Here is a 16060-nt window from a genome sequence, read left to right on the forward strand (position 1 = left end):
TTATGACTTCTAAAAATGAATGAGCTATCAAGAGTTTTGTTTATGGAAAGGACCCCAATTCAATTCCCCTCTCTATTGTTGTAAGCAAGAAAAATTGAAAGGGGTCTAGGGTTGAGGAAGTTTAAATTAATGAACCAAACTTTGTTTCCAAATGATTTTGTCACAATGCTAAAATCCAAACTTTTTTATTTTTGACTCGTTAAAACAAAATAGTTTCCAGAAAACATATATCGTTTCCAGCCAATCCAAGAGTACTAATTCTTAGGTTCGGAGTAAAATTATTGCAGAGAGAGATTTGCTAGTTTGTCAAGCCACATGAAGAGTTGGAAATGGGGAATAAATCAACCAAACTGATTTCCTATCACAACTTTGTAACGACCCTACTAATAAGTTAAACTTGCTACAGGGGAGGTGGAAATGAATTCTGAACTTTATGGTAAGGATTGTGTCAAGGATATTTAATTTTTTCCAGTCTCGAAGGTAAGTGAAGCCTATGATCAAGTAGTATAGGCCTCATTCGATGTCAAGACAATACTGGTGACCAAGGGATACCAATTATTAAGTGAGGAAAGGAATTGATGAACTAACAAAAATCATTAAATGGATAATTCATGGGAAAAAATAAATAAAAACTTAATAGATAAATAAAATATATGAAATATATATCTGAGTTAGCAGATTACATCATGACTCTTTGTGGCTGTTTTTAGTGCAGCTATGCAGGAAGGATTTGGGCTCTGCTTTGTTCTAAATGCGGATATGATTAACCTGCAACCAACCTTTATGATGTTTACCAATGGATTAATTAAGATTAAAACTAAAAATATTTGGCCTTGAGGCAGTTAAGCAGAATCATAAACTGTATTTAATTATTCTATATTGAAATACTACATAATTACTTACTCGTGAAAAAATACAAACAGATAAATACAATAGAGTGATTAAATAAAAGTTAATACTTTCATATTATAGTATCATATGTATCTCAAATCTCAAGTAAGTGGTGCCAATGCGAGTGGCTTTCTCTGAACTGTGACTGGTTAGAGGATGTGCATGAGGTTGAGCGGTGAAGAACAAGGAAGGTAGTCGAGACGTATTCGATCGGGCGTCGGGTTCCCATAGGCCATAGCGCATGGCAGGCATAGTGGTTGAAGGAAACCCGAAGCAATTGAATAAGTCTGGACTACATGCCTTGACCTTACCACCAGAGACGATGATCTCTTTGGCCTTCGGCAATGCTATTTCTCTCAAATCTCGAAAACAAGAAAGACAAACAAACAAACAAAAAAATGAAAAACTCTTACGGAAGAGTCTCTTGAGTAAAGCGAGCGTTAGCTAATAAAGCTTCAACCTTCATTTATATATATATAATTATATATATAGAGAGAGAGATAACACGGTTTGCACATCTTAGTTTGAAGCGTCACGACTCACGCAAGTGTGATGTCAAATGGAATCGATATTAAATGGAGTGAATAGAATAAGAAATAGTCTTTAATACTATTTTGAATTTTCACGAGGAATATTAAAAAGTATTAAAAAACAGTCAATTGTTTGTTTTTTGTTTTTTCATGAGCCAGATATGTGCGACATGTCCAAATCCCAACGTGAAATGAGAACCATTTTATGATGTTTTTTATTGTGCCATTAGGAGTTGGGTTGGGACTCCCCTCACCTAGACTTCAACCCATGATTCATGCTCATTGTGCTAGACATTAGATCGGCTTTCCTAGCTAGACGGCAAATGGATTAGAATACATTTGACAATCTGTGACAAAACCACAAGAGTACATTGAATATCTTAGAATACATTCTACTCAAGATTACAGAATAAATAAGTCTAGTCTAAAAGATTTGAACCTTGGAAGTTGCTACAAGAAGAAGGTTCAGAATCTTGACTTGGCCTTAACTTGTCTTTCCTGAAAGGCACTAAACAAAATACATCAAGGTACCACGTGGAAAATAATGACAAGTTAAATAAACAAGAAACATGTGTATAAAGAGAGAAAAGAAACAACATATGTGAGAAAAAGAGTGAAACACATACATCATCATCAAATATAGGAACAACACATGATGTATGTAAATGATTACAAAACCAAAAGATACACAACACAAAATATAAATCAATATCAATGTGTATCAATCTAACTCTCCCCCTAAGATAGTTAAATCAAAAACTTTCTTCCCTTTAACATGAAGTTCTCCCCCTAAGTTTATTACTCCCCCTGAGGAATGACATTCAATTCTCAAATTTCTCCCCCTTTTTGACACGATTGTCAAAGGGCATAAAAAGCCAAAAGACATGACAGGAGACAGATAGAAAACTGACAAAGAGGGAAATATGGAGAACAAGGAACCATAGACCTACAAGAAAAAGAAAAACAAGATGCTATGGACACAAAAAAAAATGCAAAACAAAAAAATGAAATGCATGCAAGGGGATCTCGATCGATCGAGAGGTGTCGAGACAGGTGTCGAGAAAGAAGGCAAAGACATAAAAAACAGAAGCTTGATCGATCCACCAGGTGTCGAGAAGCTTTCGAGGAGACAGAAACTTTCTTGATCGATCCACCAGGTGTCGAGGAGGTGTCGAGATTGCAATAAGAAAAAGGCTTGAGAAGCTCGACATATAACAAGGTATCAAGGAGGTGTCGAGCTAGTTTTTAAAAACAGATTTTCGAGAAGTGAAAAACACAGACATGAATGCAATCCAACATGCACCTCAACCAATGATCCAATCAACATATTAAACTCTCAAAATCATCTCTCATCAACCATTTTAAGCACATGGATCCTCAAAAACACACACACACACACTAAACAAGTCTAACCAATTTTATTTTTCAAAAACAAGTCAAGACAATTTAGTGAGTATACATTAGCACATGTAAACACTTGTGATGGCCAAATCACATTGTACCTGCACATGTATCAATAGTAGCAAATAATATTGCGTGTTGTGTGTGAAAAACATCGCAAGATTGCATATGTGTATTCATGTTATGACGATCTGAGATATGAGAAAATAAGTTTAACTCACACACAATCATAACTGTTTGATAGGGACTATCACCTTTGAGTTACATCCTATAATTCTCACATCTCTTAGAAAACACGCTTGCAATCATATTTAAACCATTTTAATCTTTTTGCTTTTTATTTTCTTTGCATATTTTCTTTTAAGCATATCATGCATGGGCATACAATAGAGAGAAAAGAAAATACCCAACATGTTAAGTATAGATATTGCACTTTTGCTATGCCGAAGCATATGAATATCTTTGACACTGCACTTTTGTTATGCCAAAGCATACAGGTGTCCTTGACACTACACTTTTGCTATGCCGAAGCATACGGGTGTCATATTATGATTGGCAGGCAACAACGGTGAAATGGTTATTAATGCATTTCTCTTAGGATTTTCTAATCCTACCCGTCAAAAAGAGTGATATGAGTGTTAAGTTCAATAGATGACTTAATCTTACTCATCACAAACAAAAGCCACAAAGCTCACTTGCTTAGTTGTGCATGGAAATGCTCATCTAAGCTACAAAAGATACAAAATTTAGAAAATTTTGTTTCAATGGTCATCCAAGGTACACAAGTACCAAAGTACACAAAACACACACTGTTTTTGTATTTTTCAATTTTCCAAAAAAATTTTTTATTTTATTTTTATGAAAAACAAAAATAAACAAAACTGAAAATAAACAAACAAAAACATGTTAAACAAAATGAGAGCATGAAAGAAAGATGCAAATGCATGAAGGCATGATTCCAAAAGCAGATAAGAAATCAAGCAAAGAGAGTCCTACTTTAGATAGAAAGAATTAAAGCAGAGGACAAATAGAAAAGACAATTAAGTCTTAGGATCCTTTATCACCCACACAGCACGAGTCTTTAGCTGTGAAGATGAAAAGGCACGTGTCTTAGTATGATTACTAAAGGACATAGAGGAATTAGAATTCCCTTGAAATTGAGTCAAAAAGCTCAAAGCTTTTAATAACTTACCAAAAATAGGTACAGAGCCTTTAGACAAAGGATGAGACCTATTGGACACTCGCTTATGAGGAAACAACTTGAAACAATTAGGGCGAGTGTGACCAGAATCACCACAATGGTGACAAACATAAGTAGTTTTAAAGCTACTCGGCTTCCTAGAAGGAGGTCTAACCTTAGAGGTTGACAACCTAGGACAATTTGGCCTAATATGACCAACAATATGACAATGATGACAAATGGGGACAAATTCAGAATTTTTATTCAACCTAGGAGGAGTTTTAGACATAGGTTTAGAAACTTCAGCGTTAATATCAGAAATTTTACCTTTGTCTATCCTAGCAATATTAGCCTTCAACTCTTCATTATTCCTTTTAAATGGGGGAATATAAAAATCTTTTTCTTTTGAGTTAGGCTCAACAACAAGCTTGGCACTAATTAATTTTTCAACTTCAATTTTAAATTCAACTAGTTGCTCTTCCAAACTCTTAATTTTGTCCACCTGAGATGAAATTTGATTTTTAAAATTCTCATTCAAATTATTGGCTTCATCCAATTTTGCAATCAAATCATCTTTTTCAAGTTTGATCTTTTTAAATTTAGCTTTTAACTTTGTAGAACATTCAAGAGATTTCATACAAAAATTATAAAGCTTACAATAGGCATCTTGAATATCATCATCATCATTCAACATAAGATCATGCAAATCAAAACAATCAAGAGTTTCCATGACAACAGGGGTCAATGGATCACACAGCAAAGATTAACCCTAATCAGAGTGTGCCTGCTCTGATACCACTTGATAGGCCACAAACTGAATGACCCATTGTGATTAAACCAATTAATTAAGGGATAATTACACTTTACCCACCTGTGGTTTGCCTCTAATTCTATGTGCCTACCCATGGTTTCAACTTTGACACTTTGCCCACCTGTGGTTCCCACCGTGAGTGTGCCGTAACCCACCTCTCCACTTTCTGTTACTCTAACACAGAATAAGTAAAAAACAAACCCAAAACGGATCAAAAACTCTCACTCAAATCTTGAACATGAAGAGCATTAAGAATATACCCAAATTTTGAAACTTGAGTTGGCTCACTAAACCCAGAACATGAAGATTAACCAAAAACTAAACCCAGATTTTTCTGATTTTCATATTCAAACTAATTGTACCCAAACTAAACCCACAATCATGTTTTGGGTTTAGTGAGTCTGAAGAAAAGTAGAAGAACATACCCAAAAAACTAAACCCAGAAATCTTGAAGATTAACCAAAAATTAAATTACAAATTTTAGAAATCTAAAATCACAAAGAAAAAAAAAAACAAAACAAAACAAAACAAAAAACGAAACTGACCTTCAGGCTGATCATTCTCGGAGAACTCCTTCTTGAGGACTCGATCAAACATTTTGGCTATGCTACCATCGCTGGAATCTAGTGCGGACAAGTTCAACAAGCTCCCGTAGAACCTCTCCCTGATTTCCTTCTTAGATCTCGCAGCGCAACTGCAATTCCAATTCCCGGTGGAAATCAAAATCATGAAGAGGAGAACTCCTTCTCGAGGACCCGATTGAACATTTTGGCTATGCTACCATAGCTGGAATCTGGTGCGGACGAGTTCAACAAGCTCCCATAGAGCCTCTCCGTGATTTCCTTCTCAGATCTCGCGGAGCAACCGTAATTCCAATTCCCGGTGGAAATCAAAATCACGAAGAGGAGAAATCCTTCTCGAGGACCTGATCGAACATTTTGGCTATGCTACCATCACTGGAATCCGGTGCGGACGAGTTCAACAAGCTCCCGTAGAACCTCTCCCTGATTTCCTTCTCAGATCTCGCGGCGTAATTGCAATTCCAATTCCCGATAGAAATCAAAATCGCGAAGAGGCAATACCAGAATCCAAGCGTTCCACACTTCTTCTTAGCTTCGAAAATCGCCATTGTTGATAAAGAAATCTGTGGTGTGTTTGATTTGGTTTTAATCTTCGGTTGCAGTGGTTGTGGGTTATGTTCAATCGAAGGTCAGTTTCGTTTTTTGTTTTCCGAGAATGATCAGCCTGAAGGTCAGTTTCATTTTTTATTTTGTTTTTTTTTTTCTTTGTGATTTTAGATTTCTAAAATTTGTAATTTAATTTATGGTTAATCTTCAAGATTTCTGGGTTTAGTTTTTGGGTATGTTCTTCTACTTTGCTTCAGACTCACTAAACCCAAAACATGATTGTGGGTTTAGTTTGGGTACAATTAGTTTGAACATGAAAAACAGAAAAATCTGAGTTTAGTTTTTGGTTAATCTTCGTGTTCTGGGTTTAGTGAACCAACTCAAGTTTCAAAATTTGGGTATGTTCTTCATGTTCAAGATTTGAGTGAGAGTGTTTTGATCCATTTTGGGGTTTTTTTTTTAGTTATACTGTGTTAGAGTAACGGAAAGTGGAGAGGTGGGTTACGGCACACTCACGGTGAGAACCACAGGTGGGCAAAGTGTCAAAGTTGAAACCACGGGTAGGCACATAGAATTAGAGGCAAACCACAGGTGGGTAAAGTGTAATTATCCCATTAATTAATTAGCCAAGTTATTAATTAATCAATTTAACATGCAAATACGTGGAAGCACAAACAAATCACCAAATAACTAAATATGCAGCGGAAATTAAATGACACGGTGATTTGTTTACGAATGGGGAAAACTCTTACGGCAAAAACCCACCGGGTGATTTTCAGGTCACCACTCCCGAAACTCCACTATTATCAAATCAAGCGGTTACAAGTAAAGGAATCCCAAGTACCTTACCAACCTATAGTTGAATCCTTACCCCAATACCCAATTGGACTTGATCTGTAGTAACAGTTCCCCCTTTTGATGCACGGCTCCCAAGTACGTGACTAACCAATTTGATGCACGGATCCCAGTACGCAGCTTACTCCTTTGCACGAATCCCAGTACGTGACTAACTCCACAACAACCCTTTGATTGTTGTAGTTGATTTGCAGCAGCTTCACTTAGAAACACCAATAAGATCTTTAATGTTGGTGCAAGAGACTTTGCTCGGTTACAAAACCCAAAGGCGTACAAGAAACGCAGCAAGAACTCTTTCTTCTGTAGGAGGAGGCTAGGGTTTCAAAAAGAAAACCTTATGAAGCTCTCTAGGGTTAGGTTTTTCTTTTTCCCACCTCCTTTAAATAGGAGCTTAATGGGCTCTCCTATTCCAAATAGGTTTACACAAGCCTTGGGCTTTTCCTTGTCCAATAAGGATTATACAAACCCATAAACAAATAGCCTTTTAGAATAAAACATTGTTGGCTATAATCTGAAAATCCGTAAGCTCGATCGATCGAGACATCTATCGAGATTTAATGAATCTCGACAGATTAAGCTTCTGTCGAGGAGATATCGAGACCTGTAGATTGCACTTTTCTTAAGCAGTTCTTAAGTAATCTTCATGTCTTCAATTTAACCACTTGTGATGATCATCTTGAACCTACTTAGATTTACCTAAATACAAGTAAAGTGTGTTTTATTAAAGGATATGCCAATTACATAAAAATATGTCCCCAACACTTGTACTTACTAGAGAATCTAAGAAAGAAGGAGTTCGTGGTCTCGGAACTTGCACGTGGTCGTATCAGTAAGTTCTACTAGTGGGTGAACTTCGATTCTTTCAAGATAGTGGATTCAAGTTTACCTTGAGGATAGTTAGGTTAAATCCTTTCCAGGTTTTTACCGGTGTGGTTTCCTGGGTCATCATATCTCTGTGTTATTTATATTTTCGCTGCTATATATACTTGATATGATTGTTTGATTGTGATAACCTATATTTGCATAATTTGACTAAGTTAATCCGCAACACTTCAATGGAGGAGTTCTCCGCGGAGGGAAGAAGATCTCCGAGGAGTTCTCCGCAACGCTTCAACTTATAGCGTCCGCTTATGATAATAGTTCTTTATCATCAAACCAAGACACCACTCAGTTTTTTGTGTAGGCGGGAATTAAACCCCAGATCTCTTATACAACCATCAGAGACTTTACCAGTTGAGCTAACCGGAACCCACGATAATCAAATTTAATAAAAAATAAAATAGTAAAAATATTTTAAAGATTATGGCAAGTTTTAAATTTCTAAAAGCTTTTATTAGTAAACGGGCCACGCTTTGTACGGTTTTGGTCATAAACTTATAACATGAATAATTTTATTGAGAAACACTAATTAATAATTGAAGAGAAATGCTATACCCGGTCGGACTAAGACATGACTTTTACTTATTCAAATAACAATTGAAGTGAGGTAGGGTGAGAAACAACAAATAATAACTATAACATACCGGCATAATAACATTTATATTTAATTATAATGAAACGCTTGCATCTCAAAGTATCAAATTAATATCAACACTAAACATGCTAAGATGTTTATGTTAATTAATGTAAATAAGTATAAAATTAATATCAACATATAACACCCTATTATTGCATGAATTATGATTAAAATTGACCTAATATTTTTACTTTAACCCCAAGCAATCATCCCAAATTTACAAATTAAAACTACCCAAATTTATAAAATTAAAAAAAAAATGAAAGAAAAATTCACAATAACACACACATAAATATATAGACACAAAGAAACTCTGAATTCAATAATTACAAACAATATTAATTTCTAAACATTAAAAAAAAATCTGGAATTAGAGTTAAAGTAAAGATACTCACATGAAAATTGAATTAACTTTGACAACAAGGGGGAGGCACCGAAGTCATGGAGATTTCACATCACCTTAAATATCCATTTTTTTTACATCACCCTTTTTATATTTAATCAATTTTTTGTCTCCATTCTTTGTGGAGTGATGTTCATTATCATGGTTTTGGATGCTTAAATCTTGGTCTCATGGCTACCTGTGAGATCTACACATATTGGAAAACAGATCTTTCAAAAAGTGAATAAGATTTTTGTTAAAATTAATTTTTTTAGTTTTCATGGAAGATATACAATTGATTCTGAAGACCATAATAAGCATATAAATTAGATCAAATTTAACAAAAATAACTTAAACAAAAGGAAACCTGCACACAAAACATATTTAATTTGATGAAAAAAAAAATAAAGAAGGGAATTTTATGAAAAAACAAAAAGAAGAAGGCAAATACATACATGCAAGTTTCATAGGTAAGGTAAGTATGAGAAGGAAAAAATACATCAAGAAACCGTACGGTAGGAAAAGGGAAAAATATACTAAACTGTATATATATCCCTACTTTTATATTAGATAATTTTAATTTGTGAAGAAGTTGATAACTTGATATGAACAGAAAGAAAAATGAGTTTACGTAATTAAGAAGTTTATGTTAATTACATATTAGTTTTTTTTTTTTTTTTTTACTTTATCCCAAAAAAATTGTTAATGTTATTAGATTGTTATTAGAATTTTTTTTAGTTTACTTTAAAGTTAATACATATTAGCTATTTTTTTGTTATTTATTCCAGAAGAAAAAAATTTTGAGAAGAAAGAATAATACTTTTAAATTTGTTACTTTATTATTAGGAAATAGATGATGCATGACAAATGTTTGTCCCAAAATAAATAAATAAATAAAATACTAACATAAGCTAGTAAAATTGTTACTTTAAAAAATTTTTTTTTTTTAAAAAAAAAAAAAAAAAAAAAAAGAAGAAGAAGAAGAAGAAGAAGAAGTTCATTAGAATACTTATTGTTACTTTATCCAAAGAAGTTGATAAAGATCAAAAACTTTTTGTTTTTATCTAAAAGTTTAAGTGAATGAATTTAGGGTAAATTACAAATTACACTCCTAAAGTTTGGAGGTGATTGGATTTTACACCCTGAAGTTTCAGATTTTTTATTTTACCCCTTGAAGTTTGGGGTGTTTGGATTTTACACCCCGACATTTCAAAATTTGGATTTTACCCCCTAAAGTTTAGGGTTATTTGGATTTTACACCCCCAAATTTTGAAACTTTAGGGTGTAAAATTCAAACACTATAAAACTTTAGGGAGTAAAATTCAAACACTTCTAGAACATAGGGGGTAAAATCCAAATTCTAAAATGTCAGGGTGAAAAATCCAAGCATCACCTCCAATCACCTTAGGATGTAAAATCCAAATTCTGAAACTTCGGGGTGTAAAATCCAATCACCTCCAAACTTTAGAGGTGTAATTTGCGATTTATCCATGAGTTTATTGAAAAATCTAAAAATCTAAATTTTTTTTGCAATTTGGTGAAGTCACTTGGCACAACCACAGCTTCTAAGCCTAACTTTTATTATATAGTATATGATTTATTTTTTTGATAGGAAGGCATCTTTTATTTTGGGGTTGAATTTGATTATATTTTGTTAATATATAAAAAATTTCTAAATATCAAAATGTATCTTGCACATGCATGAAATTATTTTAGTGCATTTGAGGTCCATGTCATTAATGTGTGGTGATTCTTCCACTGAATAGTATAATGTCATTTGTGCAATTAATTGAGTTAGATTTCAGTCACAATCTAGATTCATCATCATCCCAATCAAATTAGGTATCATTTTCATCAATTTTGGCATTTTTCTTGCTATATTGGGTAGCGTCCATATTAGTCCTTCTGCTTTTCCTCTTTCTAATTTTTAATTTCCGTGATTTCAAGCCATTAGGATTTATCCATCATGCCCATCATGAATGTAGGTAAGGTTTAAGCTCTAAATCTTTTATTCGAGGACAACAGACTTTATCAATTGAGTTAAATTATAACACAAAATGTCTCTAACTTTGAAGTATAAGGAAATTGTTACGAAATCAATGCAAAATCAATCATCGATTATTTTTAGGATTTAAGAGAGCATCAAGTTATGTTTTGATATATAAGAAGGTTTAAATGTGTTAAAGAACCTATTACAATGTCTTTTCTATTTACGTTTGTTGTTAAAATTTATAAATAAATTAATTAAAAAAAAAAAAAAAAAGAGAGTTTTACTTTTCATGAGGGTAGGGGGCACATGTCAACGTTTGTCAGTCCGGCTCTAATTGGATGCTTTGTGGAGTCTTGCCTCATGCTGTATTCATGCACTTCAATTTATATATAGAGGGCAAGTTATCGTGATCTGATGATAGAACTTTCTTTTTTATTTGAAATAAAAATTCTATTTTAGCTTAATTTAAGTGTGTATATATATATATGTGTGTGTGTGTGTAAAACTTATTTTTAAAGACTTAAATATTAATCCTTACCCCTTATCTCACAAAAACTTGTACTTGTAAAATAACTGTCATGCCAATGATGCACAATGGTGACGGTACAGAGTTCTAATGTCAAGCTTTGTGTCCCTATTAAGTATTAAGTTCTTCCAGTAATTGTCTATTTGAAATCCATATCTCTACTACACGTGTATGTATATAAATCCATTCACACGCATGAGAAGGAAAAACAAATTAAACAAACCTTCAAAATTCAAAATCACTGCCAAGAAAATTTCCAACATTTCGAGTAAAATAGTGCTAAAACTCATCTCATTGATTATTCAGAACCAATGTCCAGAACCTTTGTCGTAATATACATAGAAAAATAAAAAAGAATAGAATAAAACAAAAGAGAACGAAAAAAGGCTATCAATTCCATGTCCTCTAGCGAGTATTTAGGTTGAATGGCGAAATTGAAGAAGAGAAGGAAGTTAGCAAATCGGATACGTATCAGCTACCTTAACTTTTCTACAGACAGGACTGAACGAAGGGATCTCCTTGGCCTTGGATTGTAAATGCCATTTCTCTCAAATCTAAAGAATACTCTGAAAAACTCTTGGCCAAGGCAGTTGAGCTTTGAGTATAGATAATATTCTATGCAATATACGTATACTTGGTAATTTCATTTAAAAATAATTTGTATTTATTTAAGACTCATATAATACCCATTTTGCTTGGTAATTTCGTTTGAAAATAATTTATACTCATATATAATACTCATTTTGTTATATAGCATTTATGATGTTTCCCCACAATATTGCCGAATGCTTTGAAACTTAATCTTCTTAATTCATATCTTATCATTTTTCTTTATTCTAAAAGTAGTTTTTGACTATTAGTGGGTTTCCTTTATTAATCTATATATATAAGATTGGAACTGTATAGTTATTAGACGTTATCTTTTGTTAATTAGTCATTATCTATGATGTGGGACTTCAGCAAAGAATTTATGTGAAAAAATTTATTGTCAAATAGAGCATCATATGGCAAAACTTTAGTCGGTACCTTTTAGATAAGATTTGAACATTTTTATTATCTTTTGAATCATTGATAATGAATCAAAAGATAATATATGTTCAAATTTTATCTATTAATATTATGCCTTACTTTGCTATTTTAAAATTGATTGGAATTGATAAGATCTTGTAACTAAATAGGTACATTTTGGTGTTTTTAACAAAAATGTTCAAGATCAAATCCTTCTTCTCTCATTATAACTATTGAACAACTATTAAAAAACAAAATCTCTCAAAAAACTCAGGCTAATTGTGTAATTTTCATGTTAGGAAGCTTCTTATTCTATAGTTTGCATAAGTCAAGTCCTATGTTGAGGAAGTGAATAGCATAGGCCATGTGGTTGACCAACGTACGTAATGAAATTAAAAAAAAAAAAAAAAGAATATATTTATTGCAAACATTCTATTTTATACAGTTTTACATATATTTCAAAAACAACTAAAATTGTGATTTGAAGTCATGGTTTTCGTTATAAAACTATCTAAAACAATTTGCATATAATAAACACTACTTAAAAAAAAAAATTCAAGATCCCATTTTTCTATTATTGAATAGACGAGTGAATATATTCATTTTACTCATCAAGAATATTCCATTTTTGTCTTGAGAACTCCACGCCAGTTATGTTGTTTTCATGTAAGAACTAAGGGGAGGTTCATACGGAGGAGGTAAATTTGTTTTTTTAAAAACCTAGTCAAGATTCCCTTAGGTTCCATTTTGCTATTATTATATAGACGAGAGTCACGAGTCAACATGACAAAATAGCATTCAACTAGGCAAAACAATAGTTAGTCTATTTGCTCATGCTCAAGTGGTTAATAAAATAAGTTTAGATGAGAGATATTTAAGATTTAAATCTCTTTCTCTCCTTTAAAAAAGAATAGTTATGTGGAAAAAAAAGAATAGTTATATGTAATTCCACGCGCAACGTTATTAGTTTCTAAGAACAAATGAGATCTTAAATTTGAAATTTCTAAGATTCTTAATTACCTAGTGTGCACGTGTCTGATAAAAGGACCATACATACGCAAAAGAATATAATCACAATATAGAGTTTTTTTTTTATTAAAAAAAATACTTTCAGCATTAAAATAACACAAAATGGTGAAATTGAAGAAGAAGAAGATGAGGAGGAGGAAAGATAGAACGGAGGAAGCCGAGACGTATTCGATCTGCATCGGGTTCCGCTTGACATTGGTCAAGGGGAACCCGAAGCATATCGAATGCGTATAAGCTACCTTAACTTTGCTCACAGACAGGACTGAAGGAAACAATCTCCTTGGCTTTGGATTGGCAATGCCATTTCTCTCAAATGTAAAAGACCTCTTTGAAAAACACTCGCAGACTCACCGAGTAAAAGAGCTTTAAGCTTGGAGTATATATAACTAGGAAAAGTTTGCGGTGGGTCGGAACAGTTAGTTTGTGGCGTCAGGCATGATATCAAATCAGAAGTCAAGCGGAGAGAATGATGCTTTATGCCACAGCGAAATGAGCAAATGAGAAGGGCCTTTATGGCTGGCTCTTCTTTACATAAAATATTTGAAAAATGTCCAACTCAAAAAAAAAAAAAAAAAAAAATGACTGAAAAATGTTGAAGCTATTATAAATCGATAAGTCCACAATATTTTCATAATATTTTCAGAACAAATCTTAAGTGATAAGTTGTTATTAGTTCTAATCCGAACCTACCACTAAAATTACTTTTTTATCCAGCAATAATAGTCAATAACAACATGTCACTTAGGTTTCGTTTGGAAGTTCATAAGGAAATAAAATGGAATGATTTTAAGCAAGGGAAAGGAATAGAATATTTTTAAGTAAGGGAAAGGAATTGAATGATTTTTTTTTTTTTTTAGAGAAAAGACAGCGTACTAATATTATTAATTGTCCATAATATGGATGTCAGTACCTACAAAACCGTCAATGTCTGACGAAACAAACTCCATCCAAGCAGAAAAAGATAACCTTGCTCTTTGGGCTAAAGCATTTGTTACCGCATTACTTTGCCTTACAACATGAGTGAAAGAAAAACTCCGCATGGAGCTTACATGAAATAAAATGTCTCTAAACAAGTGCCCAAGAGATGAGAAATGCATACCACCTTCCAGCAGCCCTTTAATGACTATTTCAGAATCACCTTCAATGTGGGACTGTTGTAACCCAATTTCTTTTGCAAAGATCACCGCACGCCTTGCTGCCAACAACTCCAAACACTCCACAGAATGTGGTTTGATGATTTTTTCTAACATTGCCGCCACCACTAAACCTCTTGAACCACGTACCACCACACCCACTCCCGCTTCATCACTTTCATTGAACATGGCGCCATCGAAGTTAACTTTGTACTCACCTGGGTTTGGAGGTTTCCCTCTGCGTTGCCTCACCATCTTGATTCTAGTAGGTGGTTCACGGCATGGATGATACAAGTGCAGAAAATTACTTACTGGATCTCTAATGCCATTGAGTGGCAAAGTTTTTTCATTCAATCTCGACTTGTTTTTATGTGTCCATACAAACCACGATGTTGCTGCAAACACTTCTCGCATTCTCGGTTTTGTCAGGACCTTCGCCACCAAGTCCAGAAATGATCCTTGAGCCACCTCAAATTGGTTCACCCAGTTAAAGTCACGGTCCCATACCTGCTTGACAGCCTCACATCCCCACAATGCATGGAGCGTATCCTTGTCAGTTTGGCCACATAGATGATAGACCGCCTCATTCATAATTTTCCGCTTCACCAAATTAAGTTTAGTTGGCAAACTACTTGTACAAGCCCTCCAAAGGAAATGCTTAACTTTCCCCGGCACCCCCAGCTTCCAAATTTTTGTCCAAAACCCAGCAACTAGCCCCGCATTTGAACTTGAAGCTTCTTTTCTCCTTGCTTCATCACATAGTGCACGATACCCAGACTTCATTGAGTAAATGCCATTCCTTTAAAAACCCCAGTACATAACATCAACTTATGGTGAATCAGACAAAGGCACTGCCTCAATCCGTGAAGCATCAAAAGGCAGCAGGCATGACTCAATTACTTGATTATTCCACCCTTCCACTCTAGCATCAATCAAGTCAGCCACTTTCATATTTAAATCCACACTTGGGACCGAAGCTATCACTCTCCTACCCGACGCATCAGGAAGCCAATTATCTTTGAATACACTTATAGACACACCATCCCCCACTCTCCACTTTGCATCCATGAAAATTACTCTTCTAGACTTTAAGATGCTTTTCCAAGCAAATGATCCCGAGGACTGTTTTGCATAAAAAATGGTGCTATTTGGGAAGTATTTTGACCTAAACACACGATAAAATAAGGAGTTTTTATCATGGATAAGTCTCCATATCTGTTTTGCCAACATAGCATTATTGAACTTTGCCAACTCCTTAAAACCCAACCCTCCTTCTTTCTTTGGTTTACAAAGTGTTTCCTAATTTTTCCAGTGAATTTTCCTTCTATCTCCCCAGTGTCCCCACCAAAATTTCCGAATAAGCATCTCAATATCCCTATATAACCCCACCAGAAGCTTGAAACATCCCATTGCAAATGAGATAAGAGCTTTTCCTTCCACTCTTGCAATTTACTCCACACTCGATCTTTTATATAATTCAAACTTGCACTTCTATTTTTTCCAACAATTGCCGGTAAGCCCAAATATTTTTCATACTATTTTATCTCTGGTACCCAAAGGCGTTTCTTTCACAGAATTTTTCACTTCCTCACTAACTGACTTGCCAAAGAAGAGAGTAGTTTTCTCCTTGTTTATTTATTGCCCAAATGCAGTTTTATACACCTCCAAAAATTTTTGGATG

Source organism: Quercus suber, unplaced genomic scaffold, assembly GCF_002906115.3.
Source record: "Quercus suber isolate HL8 unplaced genomic scaffold, Cork oak 2.0 scaffold_611, whole genome shotgun sequence".
NCBI lineage: Eukaryota > Viridiplantae > Streptophyta > Magnoliopsida > Fagales > Fagaceae > Quercus > Quercus suber.